Here is a 21,512-nt window from a genome sequence, read left to right as displayed (position 1 = left end):
GACTCCAATCTAGACGTTCCCTTCTGTGAAGACGCATCAGAGGTAGACATACAGCAGGCCTCTGACAGTTAATGCCACGCTTCCGAAGCTGTCCTCACACTGTTTGCCTCGGTACACTTCCAGTGGATGCTGCAAGCTCACGTGCCAGGCGCGTTGCAGTACCAAGGCGATACTGTCGTGCCCTTAGAGCCAAATGTCTGTCCTCTCTCGTGAAGTCACATGTGGTCGGACCTGCCCTGGTCTTCGTGATACAGTTTCGGTGTCTATAAACTGTCACCACATCCGAGAAACAACAGAACGAATAACATTAAGCCATAGGGCCAAATCTATTTGCGACTGTCCTGTTTCCATTCCTTCTATGGCCTTACACCGCAGAGAGCCTGATAGGCATCTTCTCTGTACAACACTGCACCGTCTTTGAATGTGTAGACAGCAATTTTTGGTCGTGAAACTACCTGCCAAATACTAACTTGTTATATGGGTGCTCTGACGTTATCGTTGGCAAGGTTGTCCGTTTACTGGGATTCCATCTTCCGTGCAGAACAAGATAGGGCGGACGTCTGGTTGAAATTTGTATGATTATATTGGGACTTAGAGACGATACGGGGAAATAACGGTTTGTTGCTTTAATTTTGGACATATATATATATATATATATATATATATATATATATATATATATATATACTCCTGGAAATGGAAAAAAGAACACATTGACACCGATGTGTCAGACCCACCATACTTGCTCCGGACACTGCGAGAGGGCTGTACAAGCAATGATCACACGCACGGCAGAGCGGACACACAAGGAACCGCGGTGTTGGCCGTCGAATGGCGCTAGCTGCGCAGCATTTGTGCACCGCCGCCGTCAGTGTCAGCCAGTTTGCCGTGGCATACGGAGCTCCATCGCAGTCTTTAACGCTGGTAGCATGCCGCGACAGCGTGGACGTGAACCTTATGTGCAGTTGACGGACTTTGATCGAGGGCGTATAGTGGGCATGTGGGAGGCCGGGTGGACGTACCGCCGAATTGCTCAACACGTGGGGCGTGAGGTCTCCACAGTACATCGATGTTGTCGCCAGTGGTCGGCGGAAGGTGCACGTGCCCGTCGACCTGGGACCGGACCGCAGCGACGCACGGATGCACGCCAAGACCGTAGGATCCTACGCAGTGCCGTAGGGGACCGCACCGCCACTTCCCAGCAAATTAGGGACACTGTTGCTCCTGGGGTATCGGCGAGGACCATTCGTAACCGTCTCCATGAAGCTGGGCTACGGTCCCGCACACCGTTAGGCCGTCTTCACTCACGCCCCAACATCGTGGAGCCCGCCTCCAGTGGTGTCGCGACAGGCGTGAATGGAGGGACGAATGGAGACGTGTCGTCTTCAGCGATGAGAGTCGCCTCTGCCTTGGTGCCAATGATGGTCGTATGCGTGTTTGGCGCCGTGCAGGTGAGTGCCACAATCAGGGCTGCATACGACCGAGGCACACAGGGCCAACACCCGGCATCATGGTGTGGGGAGCGATCTCCTACACTGGCCGTACACCACTGGTGATCGTCGAGGGGACACTGAATAGTGCACGGTACATCCAAACCGTCATCGAACCCATCGTTCTACCATTCCTAGACCGGCATGGGAACTTGCTGTTCCAACAGGACAATGCACGTCGGCATGTATCCCGTGCCACCCAACGTGCTCTAGAAGGTGTAAGTCAACTACCCTGGCCAGCAAGATCTCCGGATCTGTCCCCCATTGAGCATGTTTGGGACTGGATGAAGCGTCGTCTCACGCGGTCTGCACGTCCAGCACGAACGCTGGTCCAAGTGAGGCGCCAGGTGGAAATGGCATGGCAAGCCGTTCCACAGGACTACATCCAGCATATCTACGATCGTCTCCATGGGAGAGTAGCATCCTGCATTGCTGCGAAAGGTGGATATACACTGTACTAGTGCCGACGTTGTGCATGCTCTGTTGCCTGTGCCTATGTGCCTGTGGTTCTGTCAGTGTGATCATGTGATGTATCTGACCCCAGGAATGTGTCAATAAAGTTTCCCCTTCCTTGGACAATGAATTCACGGTGTTCTTATTTCAATTTCCAGGAGTATATATATATATATATATATGTAGAGCAAAGAAGCCATACACCTCAATAAGTGAAACAAATTGCAACTTGATATATATATATATATATATATATATATATATATATATATATATATAGGTGAATTACGACTCGTGCTCTGAGCGTTCATTAAAAACTTAATTACAAAATCTACTACAAAAAAGGGTGCAGCACGAAGACCCTCACACGTTGGAAACAGGATGTGATGTACATGTACAGACAAATAACTGATAACAATTTCAGAAAAAAATGGGTGATTTATTCAAGAGCCAGAGTTTCACAAATTGAACAAGTCAATTGCACGTTGGTCCACCTCTGGCCCTTATGCAAGCTGTCATTCTGCTTGGCAATGATTGGTAGAGTTGACGGATGAGCTCTTGAGAGACATCGTGCCAAATTCTCTCCAATCGGCTTGTTAGATCGTCAAAATCTTGATTTACGGCCCTGACTATAATGCTCCAAACGTTCTCAGCTGGGAAGAGATCTGGCGACCTCGCTGGCCAAAGTATGATTTGTCAAGTACGAAGAAAAGCAGCAGAAACTCTCGTTGTGTGTGGGCGAGCATTATTTTGCTGCAAAGCTAGTTCAAGGTGGCTTCGTGTGGAAGGCATATAACGGGGCGTAGAATATCGTTGTATAAAGGTGTTATGAAAAGAAATGTCACCTCAGTATGACTCCTGGTTGTAGCGCCGTATGTTGGGCGACAGGCAGCTTGGTATCCCAATGCTGTACGGGCGTCTCCAGCTACGTTTTTGTTGGCTCGTGGGCTCAGTTCTAAACAGGACTCATTGCTTAATCAATCCTGGTCTATGTTATGTCTGGCGTTTCTACTGCCTTTCTTCGTAGTTGCCGAACCCTACCTTGACAGGCAAGGTCGGCGAATCTCTTCGCAATTGATAACCTTCGGAGCATTATGGGCAAGGCCCTCCGACCTGCTCTGGATTCTGACAATCTAAGCGCCAATTAGAGCCAATGCGGCACGACATACCACAGGAGAACGTCCAAAAACTCTATCAGTCAATGCAGCCTTGCATATGGGACAGAGGTTGGCCAACACGTTACTGAGTTGCTCAATTTGTGAAGATCTTTCTGTTGAATAACTCATCCAACTTTTCTGGAATTGTCTGTACGTGTACATCACATCTTTCAGACCTATTCGAATAATTCCTTCGTGGTGCGTGCTTTTGTTTTATCTATAGGCTTCGATTAGTGAGTTTGGAAGTGAAAAATATTGAACATAAACAGGCGCGTTGTGATTGCATTGCCCCAGAAACTTAATTTTATGTAGAGCAAAGAAGACATAGACCTCAATAAGTGAAACAAATTGCAACTTGATATCTTTGCCCGTTCATGAGAAAAAGCGTCTTAAGGGGCTGACTTACAGACAAACAGACGAACAACAAAGTCACGCTGTAAGCGTTCCATTTTTCTAACCCTGGTACTGGACTCTGAAAATGGTCACATGTTCCTACAGGAGATAGAATTGGTCAAAACTAGAAGAAAGTTTCCGGTACTAATGTACCCGGAAATTGATTCCTGTCGAGATATAGTCTATTGAAGATCCGCAGTTGACAGCCAGGTTTTACAAGTGAAGCGGGACTCGGAAGAGATGGCATAGTAAATTACTGTATTAAACACGCTTGACCAGATGTAAATCCTCGAGCAATCGTGGATGTGAGGCATGAGAATGAAGTCACTTTACATTGGCAGGAACTGACGGTGACAGGAGCAGAGGGCCATCCACTTCATCCAACAGATTAACAGGTGCTATGTATGACCGATTTTTTTGCAATGAGTTACCAGCGCTATTGGGGAAAGCTGCCCTTGCAGGAAAACAACCATTGTGACTTATTCACGAATGCGCACAACCTCATTTTAACGGATGCTGTGATACTTCCTCATCGCAACGTGTCACGGACGGTGGACAGGTCGAGGAGGCCCGGTAACTTGGACTCTCCGTTCACTGGACCTGAATTCGTTGTATTTCTGGCTAAGGGGCATTTTAATGCATTAGTGTATGCTCAACCCATCGGCAGTGTGCAGATGTTACAGCATGTAACACAATGTGAATGGAGACAGGTGCGCTTTTCACAGCGAAGAGGGGCTAAAGTTGCGTCAGGATGCGTGGTAATCATGTGCAGTATTGCTAACAAGGGAACATCCCCATCGCACCCCCCTCAGATTTAGTTATAAGTTGGCACAGTGGATAGGCCTTGAAAAACTGAACACAGCTCAATCGAGACAACAGGAAGAAGTTGTGTGGAACTATGAAAAAATAAGCAAAATATAAAAACTGGGTCGTCCATGTCTAAGATAGGCAATATTAAGGGCAATGTGAGCCGCGGAGCGCCGTGGTCCCGTGGTTAGCGTGAACAGCTGCGGAACGAGAGGTCTTTAGTTCGAATCTACCCTTGGCTGAAAATTTTGCTTTCTTTATTTTCGCAAAGTTATGATCTGTCCGTTCGTTCATTGACGTCTCTGTTCACTGTAATAAGTTTAGTGTCTGTGTTTTGCGACAGCACCGCAAAACCGTGCGATTAGTTGACGAAAGGACGTGTCTCTCCAATGGGAACCGAAAACATTTGATCGCAAGGTCATAGGTCAACCGATTCCTCCACAGGAAAACACGTCTGATATATTCTATACGACACTGGTGACAGCATGTGCGTCGCATGACAGGAATATGTTGTCGACCCACCTAACTAGTACACTTGGCGAATGGGTAAAAAGATTCTTCTACCTTGCCCGATTTAGGTTTTCTTGTGGATGTAATAATCACTCCAAAAAAAAGTGATGAAAACATAAGGGTTTGTCACATAAACTGATAATAAAAAGTTAAAATTTTCGGTCGAGGGAAGATTTGAATCAAAGACCTCTAGTTCCGCAGCTACTCACGCTAACCATGGGACCACGGCTCTCTTCGTTTCACATTGCCCTTAATATTGCATATATTGCACATAGACGACTTTTTTCATAGTTCACACAACTTCTTCCTGTTTTCTCGATCGATCTGTGTTCAATTTTTCAAGGCCTATCCACTGTGCCAACTTATAACTAAATCTGAGTGGGGTGCGATGGGGAGGTTCCCTTATAAGAAACAGAAGAGGCTTGGAGGGAAGATTCGCCCATATCTCAACAGGTATTGTTTTAGGAAGATGGTATCTGTTCTTTCGGACATGTCCATTGGTGATCTTGCAGCTCTCGAAGAATGTAATTACAATGAAATCCAGACCTTTAGCTGCTGACAGGCGTTGATAAATACCAACGGGGACAGTTGAAAATGTGTGCCCCGACCGGGACTCGAACACGGAATCTCCTGCTTACATGGCAGACGCTCTATCCGTCTAAGCCACCGAGGACACAGAGGACAGTGCGAATGCAGGGACTTATCTCTGGCACGCTCCCCGTGAGACCCACATTCCCAACTTACTGTCCATACACTACATTTGCAATGCCCCTGCGCACTACACTCATTACTCGCAACAGTCAATCTACCGATTCCTGTAAGAACTCTGGCAATGTGAGTGCATCCACACTGAAGTAGATCATTGACCGATAAGCATTATCGATATGAAGATGGTATCTGTTATTTCGGACGGATTTCTATAATGTGGATGAAATCTGTAACACCCTGTATGCAGCTTAAGTAACTATCTAAAAGTTGTGAAATAGACAGTAAGAAATTGCTTTGGTTCACTCTCCTCTTATAGGGTGAAGCTAAAAACTATTTTCGGAGATGCTTATATTGATGTGGCATTCCTCTATATTCAAGTGAGTACCTGTGTCTTGTGTGTAAGACGTGTGCTTGTCCAGTGCTATGAAGTCGTTTTGTCACTTGGAGGATTATGGAAGTGAAAAAGATAAACTGTGAAAAGCGGTGCCAGCACACTATATCTATATACGTTAATACCTATCTAAAATGTGACACATCTTCTCTCTCCGAAAACAGAGAACACGCGGAATCGATCGGATACGTATCTCCAAAATCTCGTGATCACTGAATGTACCTCATTTTTCCTCAGCCTGGCAGATTCACAAACACGACGAAAACTTTTTCTCACCAGGATTCCTACAAGTTAAAATCCATAACTACGCCAGAGGCTTAATTTGTAACCTACGTAGACTAGTGATAAACTTGATTTCTCCCTATATAATAGCATGTTATTGCAAACATTCGTAGAATTTTCTTCCCGTGTACACAGTCAACTGAACCTTAGTCGTGCGAAGTACAATCATAAAACGATACACTCACAAAATCAGAATACTCTGCAGATCATAATTCAATAAACGTTTGCTGTGTTACACGGATAAAAGTTCAGGATACGATGTACAATCTTTTTCTCCAGACCATTAGTCTTAATGGTCCGTAGTTCTTCTATTCGTTAGCCACACCATTGATTGCGTAACTCGTCTGCAGTCCGCTCCACTTCATCTTTAGATCACTACAGCGTATCGTCTTCTGATCTGGTGAAGTTTAGACTTCTAACATTGGCAATGCGATTAACGGCATCAGTATTGTAATCTAGGAGATACCACGCAAATGCGCTGTGCTCTAACGGTGCCTGGTATTACCAATATCAGTTCTTTCAGAATGTAAATGGGAATTTGTTTCAAAGGTCTAATGTATGACTGGAATATGTGTCAACACTTATCTTTCAACTTGATAACTCACAAAGCTTTCCACAGCAAGTAAATGCATTATGATATTGCAAATCACAGATAGGACGTCGAATTGCAAAATGCACAACACCAAAAATATATAAAAATCATTGAAATAACGTGTGTTATCTGGACCACTATATATATACATATATATATATATATATATATATATATATATATATATATATATATATCCTTCATCTTTTCTGGACACTTTTACTACCATCTCCATTATAGGTCTTGCAATGTGACTGTGGTCTCTTCTCTAGTCATGTTCTCAACATGGAAGTATACCTTCCTCAATTTCCTTGCTCTGTAACATTCTCCTTATTTTCTCGTCCGGTATCATGTCCATTTTGATAATTCTCCATATATATCACCGTTTTCTTCCACCCTATATCTAGGGTCTACTATTGAATTTTTTCTGTTTATATGTGTATAGCGCAATAATGCTGTTGTTCTGAAGCATTAATTTGTTTAGTTAACCTGTTTTCGGCCAAAAAAGCCGGTAGATGTTTCTATCTAATGATCGATCTTAGGATCACTTGATGGCATGTGCTTTAAGACCGCCATAAGCAGTTTTCAGCATTTTCTACCCTTTGTGTTGTCCAGAGACAGGAGCAAGTGTTTCTTGTAGCATTTGTAAATATTTCGAGTCCTACACATAGAAGTTCTGTGTAACATAGTGATACTCTATGGAAGATATTTTAATCCGTTTCTGATGAGCAAAATTTTGTATATTTTTGAAAAGTAGTTACGTAACATGTGTATAGCAAAGACATACTTCGTTAGTCATGCACCATCTTGCATTTTAAAACGGAAAAAAGTTCTGCAATGGAACATGTGATTTTTATAAATTACCTGAGGTTCTTTAATGTCTTGACAATTTTACCAGATTTGAAGATGGAGCTTCGTGTAACTTTGTAATAGCTTCAGTTTCAAAATGCATTTAGCTTGTAACTGAGTTTTGATATAACATCTACCTAATTTAATTTAGCTCGCTGAATATATATAATTCGAATCTCAAAGAAATCAAGTGTTGATAGATGTGAAAATTACCGAACTATTAGTTTAATAAGCCACGGCTGCAAAATACTAACACGAATTCTTCACAGACGAATGAAAAATCTGGTAGAAGCCGACCTCGGGGAAGATCAGTTTGGATTCTGTAGAAATGTTGGAACACGTGAGACAATACTGACCCTACGACTTATCTTAGAAAATAGATTAAGGAAAGCCAAACCTACATTTCTAGCATTTGTAGACTTAGAGAAAGCTTTTGACAATGTTGACTGGAATACTCTCTTTCAAATTCTGAAGGTGGCAGGGGTAAAATACAGTGAGCGAAAGGCTATTTACAATTTGTTGAGAAACCAAATGGCAGTTATAAGAGTCGAGGGGCATGAAAGGGAAGCAGCGGTTGGGAAGGGACTGAGACAGGGTTATAGCCTATTCCCGATGTTATTCAATCAGTATATTGAGCAAGCAGTAAAGGAAGCAAAAGAAAAATTTTGACTAGGAATTAAAATCCATGGAGAAGAAATAAAAACTTTGAGGTTCTACGATGACATTGTAATTCTGTCAGAGGCAGCAAAGGACCTGGAAGAGCAGCTGAAAGGAAAGCGTTACTGAAAAAGAAAACATTTTTAACATCGAGGATAGATTTAAGTGTCAGGAAGTCGTTTCTGAAAGTATTCGTATGGAGTGTAGCCATGTATGGAAATGAAACGTGGCCGATAAATAGTTTAGACAAGAAGAGAACAGAAGCTTTCGAAATGTGGTGCTACAGAAGAATAGTGAAGATTAGATGGGTAGATCACATAACTAGTGAGGAGGTATTGAATAGAATTGGAGGGAAGAGAAATTTGTGGCATAACTTGACTAGAAGAAGGGATCAAGTGGTAGGGTGGAGGGTAAAAATCGTAGAGGGAGACCAAGAGACGAATACACTAAACAGATTCAGAAGGACGTAGGTTGCAGGCACCGGGAGATGAAGAAGCTTGCACAGGATAGAGTAGCATGGAGAGCTGCATCAAACCGGTCTCGGGACTTTATATATATAAGTGTAGTAGATAAATAACGTACCAGTCAATCTGTTAAACACAGTACTGACAAGATTTGCTGAAAGGTAGCAGTTTTATATTTCAACAGAAAATTTATTCCAGTGTACATAATCATGTTGAATTTAGAATTTTTTTCACATTTGGAAAAACATGACTTTTCCAGAGCAAATTTTGTAATTTCAGAGATTACAGGATGCAAAAAGTCAATATTATTTCTGAAAAATTGAGTAGGGAAATATATTAAACTTATGTTACTGTGTTTGTTAGAGGTCAAATTATGAAAAGTGATGCACGATACAACCATCTCCTCTACTGGAGAACACTCTTCAAAAACATATACCACAAGGACAGCGAGATGTAAAAACGTTATATGTGTCTCCTTCGTCGGCGCAGTTGTAAAATAACTTGAAATGTTTGAGTTAAACAATAAAAAATTCTAAATGTGCGCACTAGAACGCCAAAACGCTCAAAACACAATGTATGCTTGTGTGTGCGCGTGTATGCCAGGATGAGACGGTTTGTGGTAAAGAACAATGTAGCAAAAAGGAATCGTCCTACACATGAATCGAAATCTGTCTGTTCTGGATGAATGACATGGTTGTGTATGTGACTATGAAGAATAGGGCTAGAAGGAAGGCTTGATGTGTCATATAGCATAAAAGAAGAAAATATAAACTACTATACGATGACTACTAAGCCGAAAACTGGTTAACTAAGTAAATTAGCACTGTAGGATATCCCAAATTCTGTGCTTTTCACTTACACATATGAAGTTATTCCACCAAGCAAGTATATATGAGTCAGTGGACATACACTCCTGGAAATGGAAAAAAGAACACATTGACACCTGTGTGTCAGACCCACCATACTTGCTCCGGACACTGCGAGAGGGCTGTACAAGCAATGATCACACGCACGGCACAGCGGACACACCAGGAACCGCGGTGTTGGCCGTCGAATGGCGCTAGCTGCGCAGCATTTGTGCACCGCCGCCGTCAGTGTCAGCCAGTTTGCCGTGGCATACGGAGCTCCATCGCAGTCTTTAACACTGGTAGCATGCCGCGACAGCGTGGACGTGAACCGTATGTGCAGGTTGACGGACTTTGAGCGAGGGCGTATAGTGGGCATGCGGGAGGCCGGGTGGACGTACCGCCGAATGGCTCAACACATGGGGCGTGAGGTCTCCACAGTATATCGATGTTGTCGCCAGTGGTCGGCGGAAGGTGCACGTGCCCGTCGACCTGGGACCGGACCGCAGCGACGCACGGATGCACGCCAAGACCGTAGGATCCTACACAGTGCCGTAGGGGACCGCACCGCCACTTCCCAGCAAATTAGGGACACTGTTGCTCCTGGGGTATCGGCGAGGACCATTCGAAACCGTCTCCATGAAGCTGGGCTACGGTCCCGTACACCGTTAGGCCGTCTTCCGCTCTCGCCCCAACATCGTGCAGCCCGCCTCCAGTGGTGTCGCGACAGGCGTGAATGGAGGGACGAATGGAGACGTGTCGTCTTCAGCGATGAGAGTCACTTCTGCCTTGGTGCCAATGATGGTCGTATGCGTGTTTGGCGCCGTGCAGGTGAGCGCCACAATCAGGACTGCATACGACCGAGGCACACAGGGCCAACACCCGGCATCATGGTGTGGGGAGCGATCTCCTACACTGGCCGTACACCACTGGTGATCGTCGAGGGGACACTGAATAGTGCACGGTACATCCAAACCGTCATCGAACCCATCGTTCTACCATTCCTAGACCGGCAAGGGAACTTGCTGTTCCAACAGGACAATGCACGTCGGCATGTATCCCGTGCCACCCAACGTGCTCTAGAAGGTGTAAGTCAACTACCCTGGCCAGCAAGATCTCCGGATCTGTCCCCCATTGAGCATGTTTGGGACTGGATGAAGCGTCGTCTCACGCGGTCTGCACGTCCAGCACGAACGCTGGTCCAAGTGAGGCGCCAGGTGGAAATGGCATGGCAAGCCGTTCCACAGGACTACATCCAGCATCTCTACGATCGTCTCCATGGGAGAATAGCAGCCTACATTGCTGCGAAAGGTGGATATACACTGTACTAGTGCCGACGTTGTGCATGCTCTGTTGCCTGTGTCTATGTGCCTGTGGTTCTGTCAGTGTGATCATGTGATGTATCTGACCCCAGGAATGTGTCAATAAAGTTTCCCCTTCCTGGGACAATGAATTCACGGTGTTCTTATTTCAATTTCCAGGAGTGTAGTTTTTAGTAGTTGCCTATGTCTCCACTTTATACTGCAGTGGAAATCAGAGGAAAGCAAGCGAAGCTCCACAATCTGAACCTCGTTGGCCAGTCACAACCTACCGATCACCGTGTCATCGTAAAATGGATGCAGTACAGAGGGGCGTGTGGGCAGCACGCAAATCTCGCAGCTTTGTTGGCTTCACTGACAATGAAGTAGCTTTTTCTCACTAAAGCAGCTCCTCAGCTGGCATCTCGCGGCTGAGTGCACCCCGTCTTCCACATATTAGTCATATACACTGACCACCGAGATATAGAGGCGGGTAATGACTGTCAGAGGTTGCCAAAAGCTCTTTTTCAATGAAAGTTCTCTCGGAACAGGAGTACAACCGGTAAATTTTAACGGTGCTATTTCAATTTGTAGAGTTTCTATTCGAGAACTATAGATTGATTTTGTTTTAACGTGTGTGACAATTTACAACTTGCTCTACTCAGTTTTCTCTAATTTTATTTATCTAATGTATGTTTTCTTCCTTACGTACTGTGTATATGTTTTTAATAGTTTTCGAGAAAACTAAGAGATACAATATAAACATGTATGTGGTAACCGTCGAACAATCGAGTGATATTTAGTCTCCAAAGTGCATAACAAAAATCACGATTATGTCCATAAAAGTTTTATACTGCAAGGTAGTACCCCAGAAAGCATATTACTTTAATATTTGGCTGACTTTGTTATCCGTTTTAGCTACAGTAACACATGCAGTTTAGATGTGGAAATAGCATTATTTATTTTGGTATAAAGATCAAACTATTCTTGTCGACATGTTCACTTTAAGGTGTATGTTAGAATAGCAATATTGTCCCATGCATTAGTAATATTGCAGAACATAGCAGTCTCGTTGGTAGACATGTTGCACCTTCTAAGTGTTCTGCCAATGAATCGCAGCCTTTGGTTTGCTCTACCCACATTATTATCTATGTGATCGTTCCAATTTAGCTTATTTGTAATTGTAATCCCTGAGTAATTAGTTGAATTTACAGCCCTCAGATTTGTGTGACTTATCGCGTAATCGAAATTTAGCTTATTTCTTTTGGTACTCATGCGAATAACTTTGCACTTTTCTACTTTTCTTTATTCAGGGTCAATTGCCACTTTTCGGACCATACAGATATCTTATCTAAATCATTTTGCAAGTCTTTTTGATCATCTGATGACTTCACAAGACGGTAATGACAGCATCATATGCAAACAAGCTAAGACGGCTTCTCAGATTGTCTCCTACGTCGTTAATATAGATCAAGAAAATGGAGGGCCTATAACACTTCCTTGGGGAATGCCGGATATTACTTTTGTTTTACTCGATTACTTTCCGTCTATTACTAATCGAACTGTGACCTTTCTGACAGGAAATCACGAATCCAGTCGCACAACTGAGGCGATACTCCGTAGGCACGCAGTTTGATTAGAAGACGCTTGTGACGAACGGTGTCGAATGCCTTCTGGAAATCTAAAAATATGGAATCAATTTGACATCCCCTGTCGATAGCACTTACTTTATGAGTATAAAGAGCTAGTTGTGTTTCACAAGAACGACATTTTCTGAATCCGTGCTGACTATATGTCGATGAATCGTTTTCTTCGAGGTAATTCATAATGTTCGAATACAGTATGTGTTCTAAAACCCTACTGTAAATCGACGTTAGTGATAGAGGCCTGTAATTCAGCGGATTACTCCTACTTCCCTTTTTGGGTATTGGTGTGATTTGAGCACTTTTCCAGTCTTTAGGTACGTATCTTTCTGTGAGCGAGTAGTTGTATATAATTACTAAATATGGAGGTATTTTATCAGCATACTCTAAGAGGAACCTGAGTGGTATACAATCTGGACGGGAGGCCTGCCTTTATTAAGTGATTTAAGCTGCTTTGTTACACCGAGGATATATACTTCTATGTTTCTCATCTCGGCAGTTGTCCTTGATTGGAATTCAGAAATATTTAATTCGTCTTCTTTGGAGAAGGAGTTTCGGAAAACCGTGTTTAATAACTCTGCTTTAGTGGCACTGTCATTAGTGACTTCACCGTTGTTATCGAGCAGAGGAGGTATTGATTGTACTTTGCCACTGGTGTGCTTTTTGAATGACCAGAATCTCTTTGGGTTTTCTACCAGATTTCGACACAGAATTTCGTTGTGGAAACTATTAAAAGCATCCCGCACTGACGTACGCGCTATATTTCGAACTTCTGAAAAACTTTGCCAATCTTGGGTATTTTGCGTTCTTTTAAGTTTGGCATGCTTTTTTAGTTGCTTCTGCAACAACAATGTGACCCGTTTTGTGTACCATGGGAGATCAGTACCATCACTTATTAATTTATGTGGTATATATCTCTCAATTGCTGTTGATATTATCTCTTTGAAAACATTCCACAACTTTTCTAGACTTACGTGATCAGATCGAAAGGAGTGAAGACTGTCTCCAAAAAAGGCGTTAAGAGCATTTGATCAGCTTTTTTAGATAGATATACTTTGTGTTTCTTTTTGATGGTTGTAGGTGTTACGGTATTCAGCCTGGCAGCAACTGCCTTGTGGTCGCTAATCTCTGTATTCGCCACAACACTCACTATTTGTCCAGGATTATTTATTGCTAAAAGGTCAAGTATGCTTTCGCAACTATTTACGCTTCGAGTGGGCTCATGAACTTATTGTTCAAAATAATTTTCTGAGAAAGCTTTCAGCCGTGTTGCAGTAAGTTTTTTTTTTCAGAAAACTTGTTTTAACAGCAAGGGATTTATTTTAAAATTGCTATTAGGAGTTGGTCTTCTGTTTTCTAATTCAGGCCTTCAGCCGTTTGTTATTTGAAATAGTGTGTGGCCTTCAGCCGAGTAATAATTTCACTTCTTTTATAATAAGTCCTTCATCCGTATTACAGTTTGTTTTAAAACGAAGTATTTATCTTAATATGTGCTATTTGGAATTGTTCTTCTGACTTCTAATAAAGGCCTAAAGCCATTTGTTGCTTGAGGTCATTGTTGGTGGCCTTCGGCCCTAAAATGGTGGAATTTTTTCCTGTGATAAGGCCTTCTGCCGTCATACAGTCAATTGTGTTTTTTAAGAAATTGTTTTAAAATTTTAGTTTCTTTAAATAAAGTTTACGTATTTGTTGTGCAACCGAGAGTAACTGATTACGGTCCCGTCCACCATCGTAACCATATCCTGCCCCATTCTGAGAAACCAGCTCTCAACTCACTTTCAAGCGAGGCACAGTTGCTATTCAACCGAGTATACCGAATGAAATTGGCAAAGACTTTATGGACCGGTATTGAAATGTATCTTGTTTACTGTCCCTGCTACCTGGGTTGTGAATCTGCAATGCAGTGTCACACGTTCATTCGTCGGCCGCCATAGTTCACAATTCTGCATTATCCGTCAGTACGTGTATGAATATGTCCAATTTGCATAACTCCTTCGCCGTGCGTCGTGCATTTATCTTAGCGTACATTTTTCTACAATATGACCACTTAGCCACATGGCTAATGCGTCTCAATGTACACTACTGGCCATTAAAATTGCTACACCACGAAGATGACGTGCTACAGACGCGAAATTTAACCGCCAGGACGAAGATGCTGTGATATGCAAGGTGATTAGCTTTTCAGAGCATTCACACAAGGTTGGCACCGGTGGCGACATCTACAACGTCCTGACATAAGAAAAAATTCCAACCGATTTCTCATACACAAACAGCAGTTGACCGGCGTTGCCTGATGAAACGTTGTTGTGTAAGGAGGAGAAATGCGTACCATCACGTTTCCGACTTTGATAAAAGTCGGATTGTAGCATATCGCGATTGCGGTTTATCATATCGCGACATTGCTGCTCGCGTTGGTCGAGATCCAATGACTGTTAGCAGAATATGGAATCAGTGGGTTCAGGAGGGTAATATTGATCGCCGTGCTGGATCCCAACGGCCTCGTATCAGTAGCAGTCGAGATGACAGGCATCTTATCCGCATGGCTGTAACGGATCGTACAGCCACGTCGCGATCCTGAGTCAACATATGGGGACGTTTGCAAGACTACAACCATCTGCACGAACAGTTCGACGAAGTTTGCAGCAGCATGGACTATCAGCTCGGAGACCATGGCTGCGGTTACCCTTGACGCTGCATCACAGACAGGAGCGCCTGCGATGGTGTACTCAACGACGAACCTGGGTGCACGAATGGCTAAACGTCATTTTTTCGAATGAATCCAGTTTCTGTTTACAGCATCATGATGGCCGCATCCGTGTTTGGCGACATCGCGGTGAACGCACATTGGAAGCGTGTATTCCTCGTCGCCATACTGGCGTATCACGCGGCGTTTTGGTATGGGGTGACATTGGTTACAGGTGTCGATCACCTCATGTTCGCATTGACGGCACTTTGAACCGTGCACGTTACATGTGTTACGACCCGTGGCTCTACCCTTCATTCGATCCCTGCGAAACCTTACATTCCAGCAGGATAATGCACGACCGCATGTTGCAGGTCCTGTACGGGCCTTTCTGGATACAGAAAATGTTCGACTACTGCCCTGGCCAGCGCATTCTCCAGATCTCTCATCAATTGAAAACGTCTGGTCAATGGTGGCCGAGCAACTGGCTCGCCATAATACGCCAGTCACTACTCTTGATGAACTGTGCTTTCGTGTCGAATCTGCATGGGCAGCTGTACCTGTACACGCCATCCAAGCTCTGTTTGACCTAATGCCCAGGCGCATCAAGGCCGTTATTACGGCCAGAGATAGTTGTTCTGGGTACTGATTTCACATGATCTATGCACCCAAATTGCGTGAAAATGGAATCACATGTCAGTTCTAGTACAATACATTTGTCCAATGAATACCCGTTTATCATCTGCATTTCTTCTTGGTGTAGCAATTTTAATGGCCAGTAGTGTAATTCTGTTAGTAAGACAAGTCGTGAAGTCCTTTTAAATCACTCTTTAAATCCCACACACATGGAAGTGACGGGATATCAGTTTTACCATCGTTCGGTCAAGGTGGTCACGGTTTAACACCCCCACATGCGTCAGCGCGTTGGTAGGAACGAGAAGCGCACAGCCGTGGCAGGCGTAGTAGAGTGGCAGTCGCTAGCCGGGCCGCCGGCACGACTTGTGGGCCAGCCTGCAGCGGAGACCAGGGCGGAGACCTCCGGGTGTCGCCGACACGTCCCCAGGAAGACGGCGGCGACCGCATTACGGGCAGGAAATAGCGCCTCTGGCGGCCGCGCAAATTAACTGCTCGTCGTTTATAACGGCCGCCCCACTGCACGACGCGACGGCGAGGGTTTGCGGGGCGCGTCTCGGCCCGCTTTGATTTCACAGCCGGAGGACGAGTCAGCCGATTCTTGCCCACGTCCATCTCTGGGGAGTCACTGGTGACAGACCTACGAAATCCAGCGCTGGCGTCCTTTGTGCCTGTACTCAATTTCTAAACAGCGACCTCATCTTTTGTAAGGTACCGTTCTTTCGGCTGGTATCGAGTTGCCCCCAGTTCACCCCTGTCTTCTAATAATTTCCTGGTATGCAGCCGGATCCCGTCGACATTCTGCCACGATACTTCGGCCCAGAGACGTCCGGCCATCATCGGGTGGATACACAACTACTGAAGAGCCCAGGTGCAGTCGCGGTATTTATGCCGAATCTCGCGCATGCGAAATGTACTGGCATCCTACAGCGCATGCGTCAGGTGTTGACATGCGCAGCATAGCCGAGTTGTACGTGCTGCCCTCGGTGGTGAAAATAAAGGTTCATCTAGTCATTGAGTATCGAATGACACTGTCGATTCCACTGTGATTGTATAATTTTAATAACAGAATTCCAATTTTTATCCAGCTGAAAGCCGTTGTCACGATTTATAAGATTATTGGCAAGACGTATTTCCACTGATTCCTTGATTACGGAATCCCAAAATCCGGAAACCGGGGCTAAAAACGCACTGAGGACACAGATGACGACTTTAAATCAACTGCGTTCCTTCCATACGCCGGGAATGTGTCTTCGAAAATAGGCCGATTACTGAAGAAAAATGAAATCAAGGTTATCTTCCGTCCACCAGCAAAGAACCGGGCCCTGGCTGGATCCGTTAAAGACGATTTACAACTGAAGAAAGCAGGGATCTACAAAATTCCCTGTGAATGTGGCTCTGCATATATTGGCCAGACGACAAGAACTGTCCATGAACGATGTATAGAACATGAAAGATACACCCGTCTGCGGCAACCATCAAAATCGGCAGTAGCAGAGCACTGTATTTCACTGGGACATTCAATGGAATACAATGGAACAAAAATTTTAGCCCCAGTTTCCGGTTTTTGGGATTCCGTAATCAAGGAATCAGTGGAAATACGTCTTGCCAATAATCTTATAAATCGTGACAACGGCTTTCAGCTGGATAAAAATTGGAATCCTGTTATTAAAATTATACAATCACAGCGGAATCGACAGTGTCATTCGATACTCAATGACTAGATGAACCTTTATTTTCACCACCGAGGGCAGCACTTACAACTCGGCTATGCTGCGCATGTCAACACCTGACGCATGCGCTGTAGGATGCCAGTACATTTCGCATGCGCGAGATTCGGCATAAATGCCGCGACTGCACCTGGGCTCTTCAGTAGTTGTGTACTCACCTGATGATGGCCGGACGTCTCTGGGCCGAAATATCGTGGCAGAATGTCGACGGGATCCGGTTGCATACCCGGAAATTATTAGAAGAAGAAATACGCCGGGAAAATTTCAGAAGTCACACCTCTGTCTTGTCCCAATCTTCTCAAATCAATGTAATTTCTACACTCAGCATCGCGTATAATCAGTTTTAAGTGACCTACGTGCAATAGGAATCTAGTAATTGAACTGTCTACTGCTCTCTCCAGTACACTAATTGGGGGGGCGGCGGTTATAATTACAGTTCAGCCACTCGTGAAGCTCCACTGTGCGCTGTAATAGTCGTACGGCAACGAAACTTGGCAGATTTTTCTATTTTGTTAATGTGCAACCGACTTGCACTCAGAAAATTAGTTCTGATCGGCGTCACTAGATGTAACTCAAGTGCTGTGTTCTGTTTGTGCGACGGTGTGAAATCCCCGCTGTCATTTGACGAAACATTAGGTGCGTGAACGGTATGGATATCGAGAAGAACTTGAGCAATTACAGTGCTGCTTTGGGACAGTTGAGACTGTATCGCCTACTGAAAGCTGTGAGTGCAGGATCCATATGAACAAACACTTTTAAAGAATGTGTTAATGAAATTCGAAAAAGCAGGTGAGGTTGGTGTGCCGCCTGGAAGATGAAGGCGTCCTATCCTGGTGGAATTTATTGACTAGCTTTGTGCGGCTGTAACTTACCGTGCAGCTCATGTCCCGGGTAGCAGTAGTGCTCTGGCAGTGACACAAGAATTGACGCGAGAATTATCCGTCCCATGGTCAACAGTACGGAAAGTTCTTTGGTCTATTTTACACTGATACCGGTACAAGATCCAGACGGCGCAGCAACCGAACCTTCATGATCCCCAGCAACGTTCTGAATCCGCTCTTCGGTTTCTGGCACGAATCGAAGTTGATGGCATGTGGCCGGGCAATATTCTATGGAGTGACGAGGCATATTTTACACTACAAGGTGCAGTGAATACACAGAAATGACGAATTTGGGTTACTGTTAAACATCGTGTTATTCACGAAGAGCCATGCACTCACCGTATGTGACTGTGTAGTGCGAATTAGCAAGCACCTTTCTCCTCAGTCCGATCTTGCTTGAACAGATTACGCCCATTGGGCCTGTCAGGTTTACCATGATGTCTGCACATTATCGACAACTACTTGCATAGTATTTGATTGTTGCTTCACCCAGCGAAATATATCCTTAATGCAACTGTCCATGAACGTGTTATCTTCAGAGGATTTCGAGATGCATGATTTGAATCCATGAGACATTTGCTTCTGCGGATATCTAAAGAACCTTGTTTACCAGGGACATTTTCGATTTCTACCTTACCTCTAGGCCAGTGTAGAGGAACATACACTATGTGACACCTGGCTGAAAATAACTTACAAGTTCGTGACGCCCTCCATCGGTAACGCTGGAATTCAGTATGGTGTCGGTTCACCCTTAGCCTTGATGACAGCTTCCACTCTGGCAGGCATACGTTCAGTCAGGTGCTGGAAGGTTTCTTGGGGAATGGCAGCCCATTCTTCACGGAGTGCTGCACTGAGGAGAGGTATCGATGTCGGTTGATGAGGCCTGGCACGAAGTCGGCGTTCCAAAACATCCCAAAGGTATTCTATAGGATTCAGGTCAGGACTCTCCACGACAGTCCATTACAGGGATGTTACTCACGTGTAACCATTCCGCCACTGGTTGTGCATTATGAACAGGTGCTCGATCGTGTTGTGAGAAGCAATCGCCATCCTCGAATTGCTGTTCAACAGTGAAAAGAAAGAAGGTACTTAAAACATCAGTGTAGGCCTGTGCTGTAATAGTGCCACGCAAAACAACAAGGGGTGCAAGCCCCCTCCATCAAAAAAACAGACACACCGTAGCACCACCGCCTCCGAATTTTACTGTTGGCACAACATACACTGGCAGATGAAGTTCACCGGGCGTTCGTCATACCCACACCCTGCCATCGGATCACCGTATTGTGCACCGTGATTCGTCACTCCACACAACGTTTTCCGACTGTTCAATGGTCCAATGTTTACGCTGCTTACACCAAGCGAAGTGTCGTCTGGCATTTACCGGCGTAATGAGTTTCTTACAAGCAGCCGCTCCACCATGAAATCCAAGTTTTCCTACCTCTCGCCTAACTGTCATAGTACTTACAGTGGATGCTGATGCAGTTTGGAATTCATGTGTGATGGTCTGGACAGAGGTCTGCCTATTACACATTATGACCATTTTCAACTGTCGACGGTCTCAGTCAGTCAACACGAGGTCAGCCTGTACGCTTTTGTACTGTACTTGTCCCCTCACGTTTCCACTTCACTATCATATCGGAAACAGTGAATCTAGGGATGTCATACAGACGTATGACACAGTTGACACCTAAACACCTGACCGCGTTCGAAGTTCGTGAGTTGCCTGGAGTCGCCCCGTTCTGCTCTCTTACGATGTGTAATGATTACTGAGGTGGTTGATATGGAGTACCTGACAGTAGGTGGCAGCATAACGCACCTAATATGAAAAAGGTATGTTTTTTGGGGTGTTCGGATACTTTTGATCACATAGTTTATTGCTCAGATTCCATCGAAACTGCTGTGAGAAACTGTTGTTCACGTCGTTTTACGGACGTAGCAAATCGTCGACGTCTATGGTGCTCATACGAACTAATTGTGTAAGCAGCAGTTAATGATAAATTCAACGCTATGACTTTCTCACATGGTTGATCTTATCTAACTATGTGCACTTCTTAATCCAATATTTATGGGAGCATTTACATTCGTCTTTTTCGAATTCATAGCGCTAGATTTGCATCTAGTTGCCAGAACTGGAAAACATACTTTTTTTCAGTAAAAATTGTCTCCGCATAAACGCATCAGAATATCCTCCAAGTTTCGTTGCCATAGAACAATTACAGAACATACTGGACGTCTGTGCGTAGCTACAGTTTAATTATAACCACTCGGTGCACCTACATGATTACTATGCAGTTCACACTTAAATGTCCACTAGAGGGTTCACACACAGTTTCAGGTAGTCGACATCATCTCGGGTTATCAACCACGTCGTGGCGGCCTGCTGTAGCAACATTTCGACGAATTTCGAAATGTTTCCATAACACGATGCCATGACTCGTTTGATTACCCGAGATTTCGTCAATTATATTCGCCGGGATTGTCAGCATTCCCACACAAAACTTTCAGATTAAATGTTGGCCATCCCACTCTCAAATAGCACGTATACAAACGGGCACCTGAGTCTCTCCGTGTGACCTCTGGTTTCCCTTGTACTACGATGGAAATTTCTCCCTGTGTGGGAGGGATCCAACGAAACAATTTTCGATTCGGGAGAGAAAAGTGGTGACTGAAATTTCATGGAAAAATCACGCAACGGAAACTTCCTGCATTTTAATAATTGTCTTCCGAACTCGCTTATAATATCCCAAAACGCCCTCTCCACTCTTTCGACACAACGAAATATGAAGCACCATACTTCGAGCTGTTTAAGTGTCCTCGTCAACCCCACCCTCCAAAAGAGGTTGCACAAACGTGGTATGGACATTACCTTTGGCAAATTCATTACATCTTCTGACTGTTATGTCAGTGCATTACAGTAGGTACGTAATGGGTCCAATTTTTGAAAACTGGACATGCTAGTAACAGAAAATTATCTGTACCCGTTATTTATACAAAACAAACTTATCTCCGTTTGTCGATCGCTTTTCTATTTGAAAATTCCGGTTGC

The sequence above is a fragment of the Schistocerca piceifrons genome, chromosome 1, assembly GCF_021461385.2.
Source record: "Schistocerca piceifrons isolate TAMUIC-IGC-003096 chromosome 1, iqSchPice1.1, whole genome shotgun sequence".
NCBI classification, from domain to species: Eukaryota; Metazoa; Arthropoda; class Insecta; order Orthoptera; family Acrididae; genus Schistocerca; species Schistocerca piceifrons.
Note: the sequence above shows the minus strand (reverse complement) of the source record.